General features: G+C 44.0%; 9 non-coding genes across 9 annotated transcripts; all 9 read right to left on the bottom strand.

Moving 5' to 3' along the window:
* Positions 1 to 12,135: 12,135 nt before the first annotated feature.
* Positions 12,136 to 12,235, bottom strand: Trnam-cau (transfer RNA methionine (anticodon CAU)). The gene is made up of 2 exons: positions 12,199 to 12,235; positions 12,136 to 12,171 (listed from the first exon to the last, which is right to left on the bottom strand). It is a non-coding gene; the product is annotated as a tRNA-Met (tRNA).
* An 883-nt stretch (positions 12,236 to 13,118) lies between these two features.
* Trnam-cau (transfer RNA methionine (anticodon CAU)) lies at positions 13,119 to 13,218 on the bottom strand. Its single transcript has 2 exons — positions 13,182 to 13,218; positions 13,119 to 13,154 (listed from the first exon to the last, which is right to left on the bottom strand). It is a non-coding gene; the product is annotated as a tRNA-Met (tRNA).
* Positions 13,219 to 15,280: 2,062 nt separating this feature from the next.
* Positions 15,281 to 15,380, bottom strand: Trnam-cau (transfer RNA methionine (anticodon CAU)). The gene is made up of 2 exons: positions 15,344 to 15,380; positions 15,281 to 15,316 (listed from the first exon to the last, which is right to left on the bottom strand). It is a non-coding gene; the product is annotated as a tRNA-Met (tRNA).
* A 392-nt stretch (positions 15,381 to 15,772) lies between these two features.
* Trnam-cau (transfer RNA methionine (anticodon CAU)) lies at positions 15,773 to 15,872 on the bottom strand. The gene is made up of 2 exons: positions 15,836 to 15,872; positions 15,773 to 15,808 (listed from the first exon to the last, which is right to left on the bottom strand). It is a non-coding gene; the product is annotated as a tRNA-Met (tRNA).
* A 392-nt stretch (positions 15,873 to 16,264) lies between these two features.
* On the bottom strand, positions 16,265 to 16,364 carry Trnam-cau (transfer RNA methionine (anticodon CAU)). Its single transcript has 2 exons — positions 16,328 to 16,364; positions 16,265 to 16,300 (listed from the first exon to the last, which is right to left on the bottom strand). It is a non-coding gene; the product is annotated as a tRNA-Met (tRNA).
* A 1,571-nt stretch (positions 16,365 to 17,935) lies between these two features.
* Positions 17,936 to 18,035, bottom strand: Trnam-cau (transfer RNA methionine (anticodon CAU)). Its single transcript has 2 exons — positions 17,999 to 18,035; positions 17,936 to 17,971 (listed from the first exon to the last, which is right to left on the bottom strand). It is a non-coding gene; the product is annotated as a tRNA-Met (tRNA).
* Positions 18,036 to 18,427: 392 nt separating this feature from the next.
* Positions 18,428 to 18,527, bottom strand: Trnam-cau (transfer RNA methionine (anticodon CAU)). The gene is made up of 2 exons: positions 18,491 to 18,527; positions 18,428 to 18,463 (listed from the first exon to the last, which is right to left on the bottom strand). It is a non-coding gene; the product is annotated as a tRNA-Met (tRNA).
* Positions 18,528 to 18,917: 390 nt separating this feature from the next.
* Trnam-cau (transfer RNA methionine (anticodon CAU)) lies at positions 18,918 to 19,017 on the bottom strand. The gene is made up of 2 exons: positions 18,981 to 19,017; positions 18,918 to 18,953 (listed from the first exon to the last, which is right to left on the bottom strand). It is a non-coding gene; the product is annotated as a tRNA-Met (tRNA).
* Positions 19,018 to 19,409: 392 nt separating this feature from the next.
* Trnam-cau (transfer RNA methionine (anticodon CAU)) lies at positions 19,410 to 19,509 on the bottom strand. Its single transcript has 2 exons — positions 19,473 to 19,509; positions 19,410 to 19,445 (listed from the first exon to the last, which is right to left on the bottom strand). It is a non-coding gene; the product is annotated as a tRNA-Met (tRNA).
* Positions 19,510 to 19,610: the final 101 nt, after the last annotated feature.

Genomic DNA, 19,610 nt, shown 5'->3' with positions numbered 1-19,610 from the left:
AAGTGTGAGTCGTACCCTCTCAAGTTGTGAAAGACAACGGGGATGTTTATTGTCTTAGGGTTGATTTTAAGCTTGAGGTTGCACGCGTTGTGAGCGGCGCCTCTATACTTACCAGTTATGTGACAGTGATCTCTCACCGAATCACCGTTAAGTGGTGATTCACACACGTGACAGTTAGTGCTACTAGCGTGAGCTAGCCTGTCGGCTCGGGTCATACGCATGGGAGCGATTCTATACAATGCATTCCTAATAATTTTTTCTTCCTCCTGCAAACACTTTAGAAACCTTTCAGCCGCGTCAGGCCCCCTATACACTACCGGAGCTTTCGTTTCCCCGTCACAACGGACGACAATGTATCCAAACGAACAGGCTTTATGCTCTTGTGTCTTGTGGGTGAAGCTACCCCCACTAGGGGGTGTGGGGGAATCCCCACCCACAACTAAGGCTTCGAAGTCGGCGTATATAATATAAGGTACAGACATTTGGTTCTTGTGGTTACTGAATTTTAGGATATTTTCACCTTCCTTAGGCATGTCGACTCGTATGGCCGTCTGCCCCACACCTTGACAATCATCCCGGTGGGATTCTAACAAATCAGCTCGACTGAAACCGTGTAGGCATCGTTCACAGAAGTGGGTCTTTTCTCTGTGTGCCGATTGGTCGTGCAACAACCGGCTGAGATGTTTTATCCATGTGTAGTGATACTTTTCACCTCGCTGGATCATGAATATATTGATAACTTGACGATCCTTCACCGGGCTGACCCTGTGTACTATTGTTGTGTTGCCTTCGTGCCCAAAGACATTTATAGCCAGATTATTCTGTTTTTCTACTTTAGTGATCTGGGATATGGGGGTGGGTTCATCTATACCATCCCAATTAAGCCCATCATCTTGGGGATAGCTAGAAAGCCTATCTGAATGAGTGCCAGCTGGAAATAAGGCTGACCTGATAGCTAACCTCAGGCAATCGTTTCCTCTATTCTTAACGTTTACTATAGCATGTTTGTTTCTATAGTAGGGAGGCAAGGCTAGGTATGACCCGCCTCTGAACGGCACGTAGTTAGCTATGTCTAGATAGACATTATCGATTTTATCTACAGCCCACCCGGACCCCAAGTGTGTGTAGCGTTCTAGGTATTCTCGTATCTGCTGAAAACTATTATCGATTGATGCGTCAATGGTCTCTGCATGTGTGACGACCTCTTGTTGGCCTCGGAAGTAAGGCTGAACATATTCAGTGGTACTCCCAACTTGCTTATCGAGCGACATTTTCACTGTGATCTGAAACTTGATACTTCCTAGATTATTTAGTTCCTGGTTGACCTTATCAGCTATCAGAGGCTTGATATCTGTAATGTCTATGTTTCTATCAACGTGCATGCGCCAACCTCTCAAATAGTTGCCTACAGCGCGCTCAGTGCTCACGAACTGTAGGTCAACAGCTCTATTCTGTCGTAATAATTCTACGAGCTGTGGTTTTCTCATACGAGAATACCCGCCTAAACCCAAATCGTGTGCCTCGGCTTTCAGTTGTTTTACAGTGGGAGGTTTTGCTACGGGGGCATGTGATAACAATGCGGTTAACCCGGCTCTCCCCAGGTTTGAATAACCCGTGTGTCCAAGCTGTTTTGCTTGAGCTTTTAATTGTTTTACCGTAGGAGGGGCTTCTAAACCTAGTAATCTCAACAATGCTGGCTTCCGCATTCGAGAATACCCGATAACACCTCTCTGTTTTGCGACCCTCTTGAGCTCGCGCACAGTAGACATCGTGTTTACACCTAAGAAAACTAATGTCTAATTGGTTCACAGTAAGGGGAGGTAACTCTTAAGTGGCTATCTTGAGCAGTCGCCTACGTTCTTTTATGTAGCCTTTTTTATTCTCGTATATGAGTTGATGTCTGACTACGTTCGCTCCGTGAGCTTTACATAAACAGTAGTGCCCTTTAACCCCGATACCACACACAGAACACGTGTAGTTAGGGCTTCCCATATGGAAACAACAGAACCCCTGATTCCTGCATTTCCTACCACAGGCCTCGGTCTTCCCCATAAGTATATATTCACATCGGTATGGAGCGGGTCTCATGTTTACTTATATAGGTATTTTAGTTTAATTGCTTCGCAACCAACGCAGTAGCTGCTATACCCAACACTATGAAGCCCAGTTCACGATTCATTTGCCCCTTGGATGGTGTGTAGTACTGAGCGAGTGTGGGTTTATTGAGCGGTTCCAATTGTTTACCAGTTAGTAGGTAGTATTCTTTCATTGCTTCATCGACATCGTTGAATGTTTGAACGGCATGGTTTTCACGCGTGAGTTGTTCGTTAATAAAATCGATCCTCTGGAGGCGTTTTTTAGCGTACTCGGCCTGTGCTCTTTGTAATTTCTCAGTAGCGAGATCGTGTCGCTTCCTTTCTTCCTGTATTTCAGCCGCGTGATCATCTCGTAGTTTCGAGAAGAGGAAATTACTCCCGGAAAATGCCAGGGCATTCACTAACGCCCCACCGACCATCATAGCTATCGTGGCCATCCCTATATTTATTTCATTATATTATCAGGTATTATTCCTTGTTTTACTAGGATGTCTTTTGTGGCCATCGCCATACCAAGGTTCATTATGAGCATACCCATATCCTGCAGGTTGAAATCTAGCTTGATAGTTGGTTGTTTAAGCACCATTTTAGTCAACCGAGCGTACCCTACGGCTAGACTAGCGACCACTGTGGCGTGGTATGCGTCGTTGACGAACGTTTTCCCCTCAGACATTATGTATATGATATAAAATATTAAAATTATAACATGATATGCGGATCAATAGTGGGGCCTTCCGGCGGCGTGGGGGTATCCACCTCACGGTTAGGGTTTCCCTCACGTGTATATAACCACGAGATAGCCAAGGCAGCAGTTACGCCTACAGCCAACAACAGTCGGGTTGGATTGGTCACTTTATGTTGGTTACACCACCGTTTTTTACCGGCAGCTACTCTCTTAGGATTCTTCTGTCTGGTTACTGTTGAAGTGGTCTCCACCGTCACTGGTTCCTGTGAAGGGGGTACCACCACTGGGGTCTCCTCCACTGGGGTTTCCTGTGCAGCATCCATCTATACTATTATTATTATTCTTTCTCTCAAATTGACAATGTTTTGCCGTGATAATCGCCGCCGTCACTGGAGCCAACAACATACCATATTTGTGGTACAGCCCGCAGCTGATAGAGCTCACGGCGTGTTCGATAAAAGGGTCTTTCTCGAGGTCCTCCCACAGGTAAAGTCGGCGCTCTGGTGGAATGGGAAGGAAGTGTGATACAATACCGGTGTATATCTGGGTCATAGCCGATCCTATTGTCTTTGTCATTTCTGCTCCGAGCCGGGACTCGTATCTAGCGTATAGCTTATCGATTTCTTCGGCTGACATTTTGTGAATTTTATCCGGGGTGTAGTCTCCAAAGTAATGTTTGGCTTTGCCGCCAACAGCCAACGCCACCAGTTTCTCTCGCTTGTCATCAGTGGGGCCTGCCGTACCCCCAGGTACCAATTGTTCGAGCAATTCCTCACACTCCATCTTATAATATAACAAGTAAGATTTAGTTTTAACTATATAATACCCGATGCAGACAAAACACAGAGAAATGAATGTTAAGTTGCACACGACAAATACTTCAAATATCATAGCTTTGCTTAGCTTTGCTTAGCTTTGCTTAGCTTTAGCTTAGCTTTGCTTAGCTTTAGCATACTATATATGCTACTGGTTGGTCGGTCTTTAGTACGAGCTTAGCGTGTTTAGTTTCAGCGAGCTGTTTCTTCACCCGTTCCCGTTCTAATTTACTCATCACATCGTTCTCTCTCAAACACTCCTCGAACGAATCCCTGTCCTTGCAGTGAAATAAGGCCACCCATCGCGTCTGCTCCCTGAGGTCTTTCAACACCGAGTTGAACTTCTGCGTTAGCACCCAGACGCTGTGATTTGCATGACGGCCGGAGAAGGCCAGGTACGATAGCATGTCTCTCTTTTTTGTTATCTCGCGATTAGCGCTGCAGTCGTCTAATATGAACAGCGTCGGTTCCCCTTTAAATTTCTCGTGAAGAGCTTTCAACCAGTCCTGCAGGCGTGTTCCAGGGTCGATTTTGTGTACGTCCGGGTCCGTCATCACCCAAGGTCGCGCGTACGTTTTATTCATGCTCAGAGTAGGGCACATGATAACAATGTTATCGAACACATCCTTGTAGTAACCCTCCAACATATCCAACACGAAAACGGTCTTCCCACAGCCAGTCTGCCCGCATATGATAGCGCAGTGTGGGTCAGTGGGTAACCCCAGGGGGTCTCCCCCATCAGTAGATGGCTTGCACGAATCTCCCATTGTCTATATTAAGTTGCGCGTCCATAATAACGTACAGATATAATTTCAACTTACCAGCGGTTTGAGCCTTCTTAGTAATCTGGATGGTTATCCCTTCGCTACCGTTATCTATACGGCGCCCGCTACCGTGCAGTTTATCATCATCCGTGGATCGCATGTCCAACCATAGGGCGTACTTGGTGGTCAGGTATTCACCGATCTGCACGGAGCCGAGGTCCAGGTCCTTTGTTATGTAATCCCCCACTGGTAGCTTTTTTATCTCATCCCACTGCTGGTGTGGTCTCATACCATGACTGAACAGCTGGTTGGGCACGCCCTCGATGGTAACTTCCACCTTTTCAATCTCGGGGTTGAAAAACTTCTCGCTGTCCCTCCGGAATGGATCGTAATCCTCCACGGGGACGACCAGGATACCTTTCATCGATCGCGCCGGCACGTTAAGGTTGATATTCCACACAGTGTCGCTCTTATCTCGCACGACTGATCTATGCCTCAGTACGCGATCGTACAGGATAGCCATCTTCCCAGAGTACTGGCTTCGAACCTGCCTGGCCAGCTCCGGGCTAGTGACCATGTCGAACTCCAGAGAGATGTTGTCTATGGCATAACTGGCCTCATCACCGTTCGGCGTACGCACTACTTTGCTATAGTCGTTAAACGTGAGCTCGTATTCTAGCCTATCACCCAGCGCGGCCTGGTAAAACGGCGCGTGTCCCGTGAGCAACTCGAAGTCGAGCGGCACGCAGAATCGATTCCCGTATGCTAGAGCGATGGCCTTTTCACCGTCCGATAGCTTGTCTTGCTGGTCTGTCGTGAAGACGTACCCTATGCGCGCCCGGGTTGATTTGCTGATACCCTGGTACACATCATTGACTCGTTCTCTCTCGCTTTTCCAGAGATCCTTGTAGCAGTGAAACACGTCGCTGTCGTCGATACTCAACACCTCGTTACCGCTGATCTTGACGGTCGTTTTCTTGATGATAGCTCGACCCACGTTCCGCACTAGCTCGCGTTTGTCGTTGTCGGAGGTCAACGTGATATTGAACGCCAGTCGAACAGTGCCTGGTACAATGAGGTCATTCTCACCAAGGTTTGGAAATCTAACCAGCAGAGTTTGATTCTGGTCTATCTTGCTGGGGTTGTTGGTGATGGTCACCGACTGTCGCACGGCTCTGGCACCTAATGGCTCTCTCAATTTTCTGAAAGGATCTAATTTTCTACCGTACATTGTTATATAAATGAAATATATTTTTAATACTAATGGATGAAGACATACCTATGGATGATATGTGGGACGATAGTGCCCAGGCATTCAATGATGACCAGGAGACCTCATTCTCGCAAGGTGACGAGCTCCTTAAAGGCGCCGTCGACGATTATTACAACGCAGTTGAAAATAAATCCAAACTCAAGCCGTTGGGAAGGAACTATTCCGATTTTACCCTCAGCAATGGCACGCTGCGTTTGAAGTCTCGCCCGGAGATCGATCTCATGAATAAACGCACTAGAGAACCGCTTGCTTTATCAACATTAGCCGGTAAACATGGAAGTCAGTTGGTCCAAGATGAACTAGGTTTCATAGATTACGGTGGCGCGCGACCTAAGCAGTATCCTCCGAAGTTAGTTCAAGGTCTGGAAGGCATCAGGGACGCCACATCAGATCAAAACATGACTTATGATATTAAAAAGATGTTGGCCGACTACGAGAACGAACCCTTCCCGGGGCTCGAATTTACCGTTCGGGAACTGAGGGGGTTGGATCTGTTGATGCAAACCATTCGTGGTCAGCTCTGGAAAAGCACAGCCAAAATGAGTGAGATAGACGACCACATCGCCTATGAAAAGAAAAAACTCGGTGAAACTGAGGACGAGTCTATGAAAGCCACCATTGAGGAACGAATACGTAATTTGGAAGATGAAAGGCAGACCTGGTTGGAGACAGCGTCCGGCTACAAAGAAAAGCTTAGATCCCAGGTCAGCCGTATACGGGAAACCATCAATCAAGTCCTCCACCGAGACACCACGTTAGCAGACAGGATTCGGATATTGTTCCGGGAGCAAGGGATCACCATCGCCAGCATTCTGACTGCATTGGGTTTCATTATATCAACCCTGGTGGTGTCACTAACAGGGGGTACTATGGGAGTTCCCTCCACACCTGGCGGCGGCGGAACTCCAAGTGGCGGTGGGGGTGTTAAAGACTGGATTAAAAAACTCGGGGAAGGCCTAGCTAAACTGGCTGGTAAAGCCGCCGAAGCCCTTCCCGGCATCCTGGGTAGCATCGTCTCGTGGTTGTTGAGCGCTCTGTCTAAAACTGCCATGTGGCTCAGTCAAAACCTGTGGGCAGCCATCGTCGCCGTGGCGGGTCTGGTGTACGTAGCGGCTAAGAAATCTTTAACCAAATAAGTCCCAAAGTTACCCCACCAACCACCAGGGCCGTTTTATTATCAATATGCTGCTGAAAGGGGGGTACCCCCACATGCACATGAGGGTGTGGGGGGGACACATGAACTTTAGACTCCGGGGGTGGCGCCACTATACCCTTTTCACGTGGTGGGATGTGCGGGATATAAGGGGTGTTAATATCGGAGTTGATACCCAACTTTTGATCCTTCGTAGCTATAACTATTTTGTTGTTATAACCCACCACTTTTTTTATTCTCAGTTGCATATCACTCGGGGCCATGTACAACCCCACGCCGAACACGTAATTGACTTTCGATCTGGCGTATTCTAACACGTTTTGGTAACGGTCGATAGCCCTCGGGAGATCAACTGGAGAATTGATAGCATCCTCAACGTTGGAAACGAATTGTGTCTGAGCGTCGTAAGCAGTTCCCTTACCGAGGATGTTAGAACGCGTCATCGACTGCGCACCCAACAGCGCCCACACGTACGTTCGAATCGAGTCGTTCAAGCGTATTGTACCAGCACGAGTGAATCCTTTCGATGTTTTTGAGATCATTTTAGTCCAGGCTGTGGCTGCATCAGGACTGGTTTGCTTTATACAGCTGACATGGATCTTTTCATTCGTTGTGGGGCCTGTAAATGTATGACGGTGTGGGTTGTATGAACCATCTTTAGAACCGGCATAATATTTTCCGGACCTGTAGAAGTACACGAGAACTATACCGAGACCATGGTTCACACCAGGAAGGCGAAAGTCTTTATTCGTTGGAATCTCAAACTCCCCACAAACACGTTCATAAGCGCGTCTATCATAGGGGTTATTCGTCATACTCCACGCTTTATCTTGGGGAAGAGGAGCACTTATTTCCTTCAATATTCGTCTCGTTTGATAATAAATATGAAACAAAATAACCGCCTTACTCAGTTCGTCTATACCGTAGTCTGGTGTCACACCCGACCCTGTCGTCGCACACCACACAGCAAAGTTGAGTTGGTTCTGCCAAAACTGCATTGGGTTTTGATTCCAGTTTACCACCGCCTGCGCGTTATTAACGGACACGACATACTTTTCAAAGATATCAATAAAGGTTGTTTTAAACCCCGTACCATCTGCATTCACCACGATTTTCAAGTGTGCTAAATCCATATTATAATTTATAATTCATATATTATAATATGTACATAACACTTCCTGGAATAACGAGCGGTGAGGCCGTTCAACTGACGCACGCGATCGATAACACGTCAGGCCAACTCGAAGTCGCACTCTGCGATATCACCTACCTGCCGCAATGGACTAACATTAATATCAGCAACAATAAGCTGTTCGTCAGTGGAACTCGCAGTCAGATAACTGACGGCTACTACAGCGTGTGCTCTCTAAACGACGAGGTCTTCAAACCCCTGGGAGCCGAACTCAAGATGAACGACTCAAACGGTACAGTGGTGTTAATCAACAATGGAATAAACCCTTTGAGGCTCGGCCGACCATTAGCAAGGATACTCGGTATGTCTCCTGACGAGATAAAACCAACAACAACCGTCACAGGTACGAAGTTACCCGACCTAGTACCGTACCGAGAGTTATACATTCATCTCGGTCAGGTGAGCACAACGTATAACATTCAAGGAGGTCACCCTTCCACTATACTGAGAGCAGTGCCGGTGAAAACTGAGAAATTCAACGACGGTAGAACCGAGTCGTTTTCACCACGGCAGTATAAGAGATTAACCCAGGGCAACATACCTGAGCTGACAATATCGGTGTTAGATATAAATCATAATCCTGTAAATATAGGATACCTCAGCTTAACACTTCATGTAACATGACCAGCGCACAAGGGCCCGGAGTGAAAAAATGCGTCAATATCGGGATCTCCGACCTCGGAGACACACGCGGTTTCGACGCTCCCGGAGTAGATGGTAAATCGTATGCCTTGCAACTGAAAAACAACATTTACAAACGCGTTGAAATCCCCTCCGGTGGAACCCTAAGTGATATGATAGATACCACAAGAGCAACAGTAAACACTAAGTACTCCCTTGTCAACACCGGTGATAATAGTTGGGTAATATACCCATCGTTCGGAGGTAAACTGTTCGACTTAGACGATGTTGAGAGCACTACCGTCGTCAAAAACAAACCATATATGCTCGTCTTCACCGAAGATGACAAGTGGGTGTTGTTACCCGATAACAAATGGTTTCTCAATATTAGACTCGTCTCCCCTTACTGTTCACGGATAACAAAGACAACCACCTAAACAAAGTCGTGAACAATGGAACCCTGCTCGTGGCTTACGTCCCAACTCAGAGACGTAGCATAGTCGTCAGCCCAGTCAACACTATAGCAGCCCACATGCTATCGAGTAAACCGGCCATACAAAACGTGAAATTGCAGTTGGTGTCTGAATTCGAAGGCGTGGTCAAGATACTAGAGAGTCTACCGGCAAACTCAACACTGTTCATCAAAGTCTACCTAGGGGAACCATCGGTGAATGATGTCGAGATCGTGAAGGGGATCAAACTCGGGTGGGTGAAACGACACCAGTATCAAGTTTGCAACGTTTACGTGCGGGTGGGTGTCGACTCCAAGACCAGTCTGCAGGGGGTCAACGTGATCGTGGAAAATAAGATATCACTAATCAATATCTTCCTGCCTGACAACATACACTTCATGGGTATTAAGTTAACCCCTGAATTATTATCAGAAAACCAGTTGGAAATTATATCATAATAGTATAATAATGACTAGTCATCATCCCAACACTACGCTTAACGACCTGGGAGATACGGAGGGATTCGATCAGCCTGGTGAGGAAGGTGAATTATACGTCCTACAATTCGAAGACAACGTGTACAAACGGGTGTCGTTATTAGATTTTAAAGAGCCTAAATGGCTGCTCAACTTAACACCCACCTCACCTTATATCACATTAACTGAATTGGGGCGTATCTCTAAGATTAGGAATAACGGTATCTGGGTCGGGGATTTCATTCCGGAGAGGACATTAATAAGAAGTAGCATAAATGGGTTATCGGCTTTCTTCGAAAATAAATTAACATTTAGTAATCCTGAAATAATAACCCCCCCTTTCACACTCATCATAGAAGTCTTCTTTGAGTATTCAGACAATGGAGACCGCCCAATAAGACACCAAATTTTACCCGGGGTGGCAATAGGCTGGTTTAGCATACACAAAGGCAAATATTGCCGTATTGTTATACAACAGGATACCACGGGTCCTATAAACCACTCAATAAGCCTCCTTGGGGTTCATTCTATACCAACAAATCCTATTAGCCTCTCACCTATTACCCTGACTAACAGTCTAGAACTTATAGACTTCAAATACATTGATAGAATATTAACTGAACCCCAATTAAAATATCTTTCAAAATATACATTATAGGATGGGCCTGTACCCAGTTGTAGAGGAAGTAGCGAAGACATTGGAAACCGTAGATGGGTTCCGCTTGAGGCAGTTATGTGATGTGAAACGCCAATTAGAACAAGACCGTGACACGCGGAAAGCACTATGTAAAAAATATAATAGAGCTTTCAATATCGTGGACGGGGCTGACACTACCCTTATGGCAACCAGCATGGGACTAGGGGCGGCAGGCGTTGGGTTGTTAACCACCATCGTGGCTGCACCTATAGTGCTAGGTATTGAAATAACGGCTGGGGTGACAGGGTTGGTAGGGTTGGCTCTTAAGTTAGTATCACGCAGACTTAATCGTAAGGCATTGAAACACGACGAGATCAGGGTTCTGGCCGAAGCAAAGCTGAACACAGTGAGTGAGCGAATTTCCGCGGCACTCTCTGACAGTAAGATCTCAGAAGAGGAGTTTCGTTCAATCCTATCTGAACTCACAAAATATAACGGAATGAAACAAGATATTCGGTCCAAGTCTCGTAAGTCTGCTATCAGCGAGGATGAGAAAAAAAAGTACATAGAACAGGGGATACAAAAAGCCCAACAAGCCTTTATTACGAACACCAAAGAGATCATAGGCGGTTCACGTTAAACTGTTTCATCGATATAAACATAACATAGGGGGCGATAGCCGTAAGCGAGCCACCGATCCTATATGGTCAGTCAAAACTTACAACATAGATAAAGTGGATATGAAAACCGACGAACCTAACTTGTACTACTTGAGGGGTGGGCCGGGTAGGGGATTTGTAAGAGAAGAATTATTGATCGTACCGTACGGCACAGTATTACCTCCTACCAAGGCACAGTAATTACCGCCAACTTTTTTATAGTAGGGGTAATAGTAGCAAGAGCTAATAGCCCAACCAAAGCCTTATTTACTAAATAAGGCTTTGTAGAGATATTTCTTGAAAGTGGTCCAGAACCCCCATTACCTATACTACTCTGGGTGAGGATCGAACTGACGACCTTCAGATTGCTCTGACATTGGAAGCTTGACTGATTATGAGACTGACGCGCTACCTACTGCGCTACCGAGGCTTGAAACGCTGATCGGAAATTTGGATATATATTTCTCAACTGTCACAAATGAAGTGCCAGATAAATGGAGACTGTGCTGGTTTTTCAACACCTTAACTTGCATTCGACTGTTGTAAATGATGCACAATGTGAGGAAACAGCAGTTAACATCATAATCCTGAGAGACGTAAGGAGGAGTGTACTTGAAAAAGGAATTGAAACATGCGTTTATTTTCTTCATGTAAGCACTTCCTGTGTTGTGGCTGTACAGCCATTTCGTGTTTGCTGCATTTGTCACATACTTATCGGTCAGAATATTTCAGGCAGACGGGTACAGCACTAGAAGAGCTGAGTAGAAATAGTTTGAAACAAATATGGTAATGATTATGAAGGAGAAACAGAAAAAAGAAATGCCCCGGGTGAGGATCGAACTGACGACCTTCAGATTGCTCTGACATTGGAAGCTTGACTGATTATGAGACTGACGCGCTACCTACTGCGCTACCGAGGCTTGAAACGCTGATCGGAAATTTAAATATATATTTCTCAACTGTCACAAATGAAGTGCCAGATAAATGGAGACTGTGCTGGTTTTCCAACACCTTAACTTGCATTCGACTGTTGTAAATGATGCACAATGTGAGGAAACAGCAGTTAACATCATAATCCTGAGAGACATAAGGAGGAGTGTACTTGAAAAAGGAATTGAAACATGCGTTTATTTTCTTCATGTAAGCACTTCCTGTGTTGTGGCTGTACAGCCAATTCGTGGTTGCTGCATTTGTCACATATTTATCGGTCAGACTATTTCAGGCAGACGGGTACAGCAGTAGAAGAGCTGAGTGGAAATAGTTTGAAACAAATATGGTAATGATTATGAAGGAAAAACAGAAAAAAAAGAAATGCCCCGGGTGAGGATCGAACTCACGACCTTCAGATTGCTCTGACATTGGAAGCTTGACTGATTATGAGACTGACGCGCTACCTACTGCGCTACCGAGGCTTGAAACGCTGATCGGAAATTTGGATATATATTTCTCAACTGTCACAAATGAAGTGCCAGATAAATGGAGACTGTGCTGGTTTTTCAACACCTTAACTTGCATTCGACTGTTGTAAATGATGCACAATGTGAGGAAACAGCAGTTAACATCATAATCCTGAGAGACGTAAGGAGGAGTGTACTTGAAAAAGGAATTGAAACATGCGTTTTTTTTCTTCATGTAAGCACTTCCTGTGTTGTGGCTGTACAGCCATTTCGTGTTTGCTGCATTTGTCACATATTTATCGGTCAGACTATTTCAGGCAGACGGGTACAGCAGTAGAAGAGCTGAGTAGAAATAGTTTGAAACAAATATGGTAATGATTATGAAGGAAAAACAGAAAAAAGAAATGCCCCGGGTGAGGATCGAACTGACGACCTTCAGATTGCTCTGACATTGGAAGCTTGACTGATTATGAGACTGACGCGCTACCTACTGCGCTACCGAGGCTTGAAACGCTGATCGGAAATTTGGATATATATTTCTCAACTGTCACAAATGAAGTGCCAGATAAATGGAGACTGTGCTGGTTTTTCAACACCTTAACTTGCATTCGACTGTTGTAAATGATGCACAATGTGAGGAAACAGCAGTTAACATCATAATCCTGAGAGACATAAGGAGGAGTGTACTTGAAAAAGGAATTGAAACATGCGTTTATTTTCTTCATGTAAGCACTTCCTGTGTTGTGGCTGTACAGCCATTTCGTGGTTGCTGCATTTGTCACATATTTATCGGTCAGACTATTTCAGGCAGACGGGTACAGCAGTAGAAGAGCTGAGTGGAAATAGTTTGAAACAAATATGGTAATGATTATGAAGGAAAAACAGAAAAAAAAAGAAATGCCCCGGGTGAGGATCGAACTCACGACCTTCAGATTGCTCTGACATTGGAAGCTTGACTGATTATGAGACTGACGCGCTACCTACTGCGCTACCGAGGCTTGAAACGCTGATCGGAAATTTGGATATATATTTCTCAACTGTCACAAATGAAGTGCCAGATAAATGGAGACTGTGCTGGTTTTTCAACACCTTAACTTGCATTCGACTGTTGTAAATGATGCACAATGTGAGGAAACAGCAGTTAACATCATAATCCTGAGAGACGTAAGGAGGAGTGTACTTGAAAAAGGAATTGAAACATGCGTTTATTTTCTTCATGTAAGCACTTCGTGTGTTGTGTCTGTACAGCCATTTCGTGGTTGCTGCATTTGTCACATATTTATCGGTCAGACTATTTCAGGCAGACGGGTACAGCAGTAGAAGAGCTGAGTAGAAATAGTTTGAAACAAATATGGTAATGATTATGAAGGAAAAACAGAAAAAAGAAATGCCCTGGGTGAGGATGGAACTGACGACCTTCAGAATGCTCTGACATTGGAAGCTTGATTGATTATGAGACTGACGCGCTACCTACTGCGCTACCGAGGCTTGATACGCTGATCGGAAATTTAGATATATATTTCTCAAGTGTCACAAATCACGTGCCAGACAAATGGAGACTGTGCTGGTTTTCCAACACCTTAACTTGCATTCGACTGTTGTAAATGATGCACAATGTGAGGAAACAGCAGTTAACATCACAATCGTGACAGATGTAATGAGAAGTGTACATGAAAAAGGAATTGAAACATGCGTTTATTTTCTTCATGTAAGCACTTCGTGTGTTGTGGCTGTACAGCCATTTCGTGATAAATGGAGACTGTGCTGGTTTTTCAACACCTTAACTTGCATTCGACTGTTGTAAATGATGCACAATGTGAGGAAACAGCAGTTAACATCATAATCCTGAGAGACGTAAGGAGGAGTGTACTTGAAAAAGGAATTGAAACATGCGTTTATTTTCTTCATGTAAGCACTTCCTGTGTTGTGGCTGTACAGCCATTTCGTGGTTGCTGCATTTGTCACATATTTATCGGTCAGACTATTTCAGGCAGACGGGAACAGCAGTAGAAGAGCTGAGTGGAAAAAGTTTGAAACAAATATGGTAATGATTATGAAGGAAAAACAGAAAAAAAAGAAATGCCCCGGGTGAGGATCGAACTCACGACCTTCAGATTGCTCTGACATTGGAAGCTTGACTGATTATGAGACTGAAGCGCTACCTACTGCGCTACCGAGGCTTGAAACGCTGATCGGAAATTTAGATATATATTTCTCAATTGTCACAAATGAAGTGCCAGATAAATGGAGACTGTGCTGGTTTTTCAACACCTTAACTTGCATTCGACTGTTGTAAATGATGCACAATGTGAGGAAACAGCAGTTAACATCATAATCCTGAGAGACGTAAGGAGGAGTGTACTTGAAAAAGGAATTGAAACATGCGTTTATTTTCTTCATGTAAGCACTTCCTGTGTTGTGGCTGTACAGCCATTTCGTGGTTGCTGCATTTGTCACATATTTATCGGTCAGACTATTTCAGGCAGACGGGTACAGCAGTAGAAGAGCTGAGTAGAAATAGTTAGAAACAAATATGGTAATGATTATGAAGGAAAAACAGAGAAAAGAAATGCTCTGGGTGAGGATCGAACTGACGACCTTCAGATTGCTCTGACATTGGAAGCTTGACTGATTATGAGACTGACGCGCTACCTACTGCGCTACCGAGGCTTGAAACGCTGATCGGAAATTTGGATATATATTTCTCAACTGTCACAAATGAAGTGCCAGATAAATGGAGACTGTGCTGGTTTTTCAACACCTTAACTTGCATTCGACTGTTGTAAATGATGCACAATGTGAGGAAACAGCAGTTAACATCATAATCCTGAGAGACGTAAGGAGGAGTGTACTTGAAAAAGGAATTGAAACATGCGTTTATTTTCTTCATGTAAGCACTTCCTGTGTTGTGGCTGTACAGCCATTTCGTGTTTGCTGCATTTGTCACATACTTATCGGTCAGAATATTTCAGGCAGACGGGTACAGCAGTAGAAGAGCTGAGTAGAAATAGTTTGAAACAAATATGGTAATGATTATGAAGGAAAAACAGAAAAAAGAAATGCCCCGGGTGAGGATCGAACTCACGACCTTCAGATTGCTCTGACATTGGAAGCTTGACTGATTATGAGACTGACGCGCTACCTACTGCGCTACCGAGGCTTGAAACGCTGATCGGAAATTTAAATATATATTTCTCAACTGTCACAAATGAAGTGCCAGATAAATGGAGACTGTGCTGGTTTTCCAACACCTTAACTTGCATTCGACTGTTGTAAATGATGCACAATGTGAGGAAACAGCAGTTAACATCATAATCCTGAGAGACATAAGGAGGAGTGTACTTGAAAAAGGAATTGAAACATGCGTTTATTTTCTTCATGTAAGCACTTCCTGTGTTGTGGCTGTACAGCCATTTCGTGGTTGCTGCATTTGTCACATATTTATCGGTCAGACTATTTCAGGCAGACGGGTACAGCAGTAGAAGAGCTGAGTGGAAATAGTTTGAAACAAATATGGTAATGATTATGAAGGAAAAACAGAAAAAAAAGAAATGCCCCGGGTGAGGATCGAACTCACGACCTTCAGATTGCTCTGACATTGGAAGCTTGACTGATTATGAGACTGACGCGCTACCTACTGCGCTACCGAGGCTTGAAACGCTGATCGGAAATTTGGATATATATTTCTCAACTGTCACAAATGAAGTGCCAGATAAATGGAGACTGTGCTGGTTTTTCAACACCTTAACTTGCATTCGACTGTTGTAAATGATGCACAATGTGAGGAAACAGCAGTTAACATCATAATCCTGAGAGACATAAGGAGGAGTGTACTTGAAAAAGGAATTGAAACATGCGTTTATTTTCTTCATGTAAGCACTTCCTGTGTTGTGGCTGTACAGCCATTTCGTGGTTGCTGCATTTGTCACATATTTATCGGTCAGACTATTTCAGGCAGACGGGTACAGCAGTAGAAGAGCTGAGTGGAAATAGTTTGAAACAAATATGGTAATGATTATGAAGGAAAAACAGAAAAAAAAGAAATGCCCCGGGTGAGGATCGAACTCACGACCTTCAGATTGCTCTGACATTGGAAGCTTGACTGATTATGAGACTGACGCGCTACCTACTGCGCTACCGAGGCTTGAAACGCTGATCGGAAATTTGGATATATATTTCTCAACTGTCACAAATGAAGTGCCAGATAAATGGAGACTGTGCTGGTTTTTCAACACCTTAACTTGCATTCGACTGTTGTAAATGATGCACAATGTGAGGAAACAGCAGTTAACATCATAATCCTGAGAGACGTAAGGAGGAGTGTACTTGAAAAAGGAATTGAAACATGCGTTTATTTTCTTCATGTAAGCACTTCCTGTGTTGTGGCTGTACAGCCATTTCGTGGTTGCTGCATTTGTCACATATTTATCGGTCAGACTATTTCAGGCAGACGGGTACAGCAGTAGAAGAGCTGAGTAGAAATAGTTTGAAACAAATATGGTAATGATTATGAAGGAAAAACAGAAAAAAGAAATGCCCTGGGTGAGGATGGAACTGACGACCTTCAGATTGCTCTGACATTGGAAGCTTGACTGATTATGAGACTGACGCGCTACCTACTGCGCTACCGAGGCTTGAAACGCTGATCGGAAATTTGGATACATATTTCTCAACTGTCACAAATGAAGTGCCAGATAAATGGAGACTGTGCTGGTTTTTCAACACCTTAACTTGCATTCGACTGTTGTAAATGATGCACAATGTGAGGAAACAGCAGTTAACATCATAATCCTGAGAGACGTAAGGAGGAGTGTACTTGAAAAAGGAATTGAAACATGCGTTTATTTTCATCATGTAAGCACTTCCTGTGTTGTGGCTGTACAGCCATTTCGTGTTTGCTGCATTTGTCACATACTTATCGGTCAGACTATTTCAGGCAGACGGGTACAGCAGTAGAAGAGCTGAGTAGAAATAGTTTGAAACAAATATGGTAATGATTATGAAGGAAAAACAGAAAAAAGAAATCCCTGGGTGAGGATCGAACTCACGACCTTCAGATTGCTCTGACATTGGAAGCTTGACTGATTATGAGACTGACGCGCTACCTACTGCGCTACCGAGGCTTGAAACGCTGATCGGAAATTTAAATATATATTTCTCAACTGTCACAAATGAAGTGCCAGATAAATGGAGACTGTGCTGGTTTTTCAACACCTTAACTTGCATTCGACTGTTGTAAATGATGCACAATGTGAGGAAACAGCAGTTAACATCATAATCCTGAGAGACGTAAGGAGGAGTGTACTTGAAAAAGGAATTGAAACATGCGTTTATTTTCTTCATGTAAGCACTTCCTGTGTTGTGGCTGTACTGCCATTTCGTGATAAATGGAGACTGTGCTGGTTTTTCAACACCTTAACTTGCATTCGACTGTTGTAAATGATGCACAATGTGAGGAAACAGCAGTTAACATCATAATCCTGAGAGACGTAAGGAGGAGTGTACTTGAAAAAGGAATTGAAACATGCGTTTATTTTCTTCATGTAAGCACTTCCTGTGTTGTGGCTGTACAGCCATTTCGAGTTTGCATCATTTGTCACATATTTGTCGGTCAGACTATTTCAGGCAGACGGGTACAGCAGTAGAAGAACTGAGTGGAAATAGTTTGAAACAAATATGGTAATGATTATGAAGGAAAAACAGAAAAAAAAGTAATGCCCCGGGTGAGGATCGAACTCACGACCTTCAGATTGCTCTGACATTGGAAGCTTGACTGATTATGAGACTGACGCGCTACCTACTGCGCTACCGAGGCTTGAAACGCTGATCGGAAATTTAGATGTATATTTCTCAAGTGTCACAAATCACGTGCCAGACAAATGGAGACTGTGCTGGTTTTTCAACACCTTAACTTGCATTCGACTGTTGTAAATGATGCACAATGTGAGGAAACAGCAGTTAACATCATAATCCTGAGAGACATAAGGAGGAGTGTACTTGAAAAAGGAATTGAAACATGCGTTTATTTTCTTCATGTAAGCACTTCCTGTGTTGTGGCTGTACAGCCATTTCGTGGTTGCTGCATTTGTCACATATTTATCGGTCAGACTATTTCAGGCAGACGGGTACAGCAGTAGAAGAGCTGAGTGGAAATAGTTTGAAACAAATATGGTAATGATTATGAAGGAAAAACAGAAAAAAAAGAAATGCCCCGGGTGAGGATCGAACTCACGACCTTCAGATTGCTCTGACATTGGAAGCTTGACTGATTATGAGACTGACGCGCTACCTACTGCGCTACCGAGGCTTGAAACGCTGATCGGAAATTTGGATATATATTTCTCAACTGTCACAAATGAAGTGCCAGATAAATGGAGACTGTGCTGGTTTTTCAACACCTTAACTTGCATTCGACTGTTGTAAATGATGCACAATGTGAGGAAACAGCAGTTAACATCATAATCCTGAGAGACGTAAGGAGGAGTGTACTTGAAAAAGGAATTGAAACATGCGTTTATTTTCTTCATGTAAGCACTTCCTGTGTTGTGGCTGTACAGCCATTTCGTGTTTGCTGCATTTGTCACATACTTATCGGTCAGAATATTTCAGGCAGACGGGTACAGCAGTAGAAGAGCTGAGTAGAAATAGTTTGAAACAAATATGGTAATGATTATGAAGGAAAAACAGAAAAAAGAAATGCCCCGGGTGAGGATCGAACTCACGACCTTCAGATTGCTCTGACATTGGAAGCTTGACTGATTATGAGACTGACGCGCTACCTACTGCGCTACCGAGGCTTGAAACGCTGATCGGAAATTTAAATATATATTTCTCAACTGTCACAAATGAAGTGCCAGATAAATGGAGACTGTGCTGGTTTTCCAACACCTTAACTTGCATTCGACTGTTGTAAATGATGCACAATGTGAGGAAACAGCAGTTAACATCATAATCCTGAGAGACGTAAGGAGGAGTGTACTTGAAAAAGGAATTGAAACATGCGTTTATTTTCTTCATGTAAGCACTTCCTGTGTTGTGGCTGTACAGCCATTTCGTGGTTGCTGCATTTGTCACATATTTATCGGTCAGACTATTTCAGGCAGACGGGTACAGCAGTAGAAGAGCTGAGTGGAAATAGTTTGAAACAAATATGGTAATGATTATGAAGGAAAAACAGAAAAAAAAGAAATGCCCCGGGTGAGGATCGAACTCACGACCTTCAGATTGCTCTGACATTGGAAGCTTGACTGATTATGAGACTGACGCGCTACCTACTGCGCTACCGAGGCTTGAAACGCTGATCGGAAATTTGGATATATATTTCTCAACTGTCACAAATGAAGTGCCAGATAAATGGAGACTGTGCTGGTTTTTCAACACCTTAACTTGC

This window comes from Haliotis asinina, chromosome 2 (genome assembly GCF_037392515.1).
Source record: "Haliotis asinina isolate JCU_RB_2024 chromosome 2, JCU_Hal_asi_v2, whole genome shotgun sequence".
In the NCBI taxonomy this organism is placed as follows: domain Eukaryota; kingdom Metazoa; phylum Mollusca; class Gastropoda; order Lepetellida; family Haliotidae; genus Haliotis; species Haliotis asinina.
Note: the sequence above shows the minus strand (reverse complement) of the source record. Positions and strands in the feature narration are given on the sequence as shown.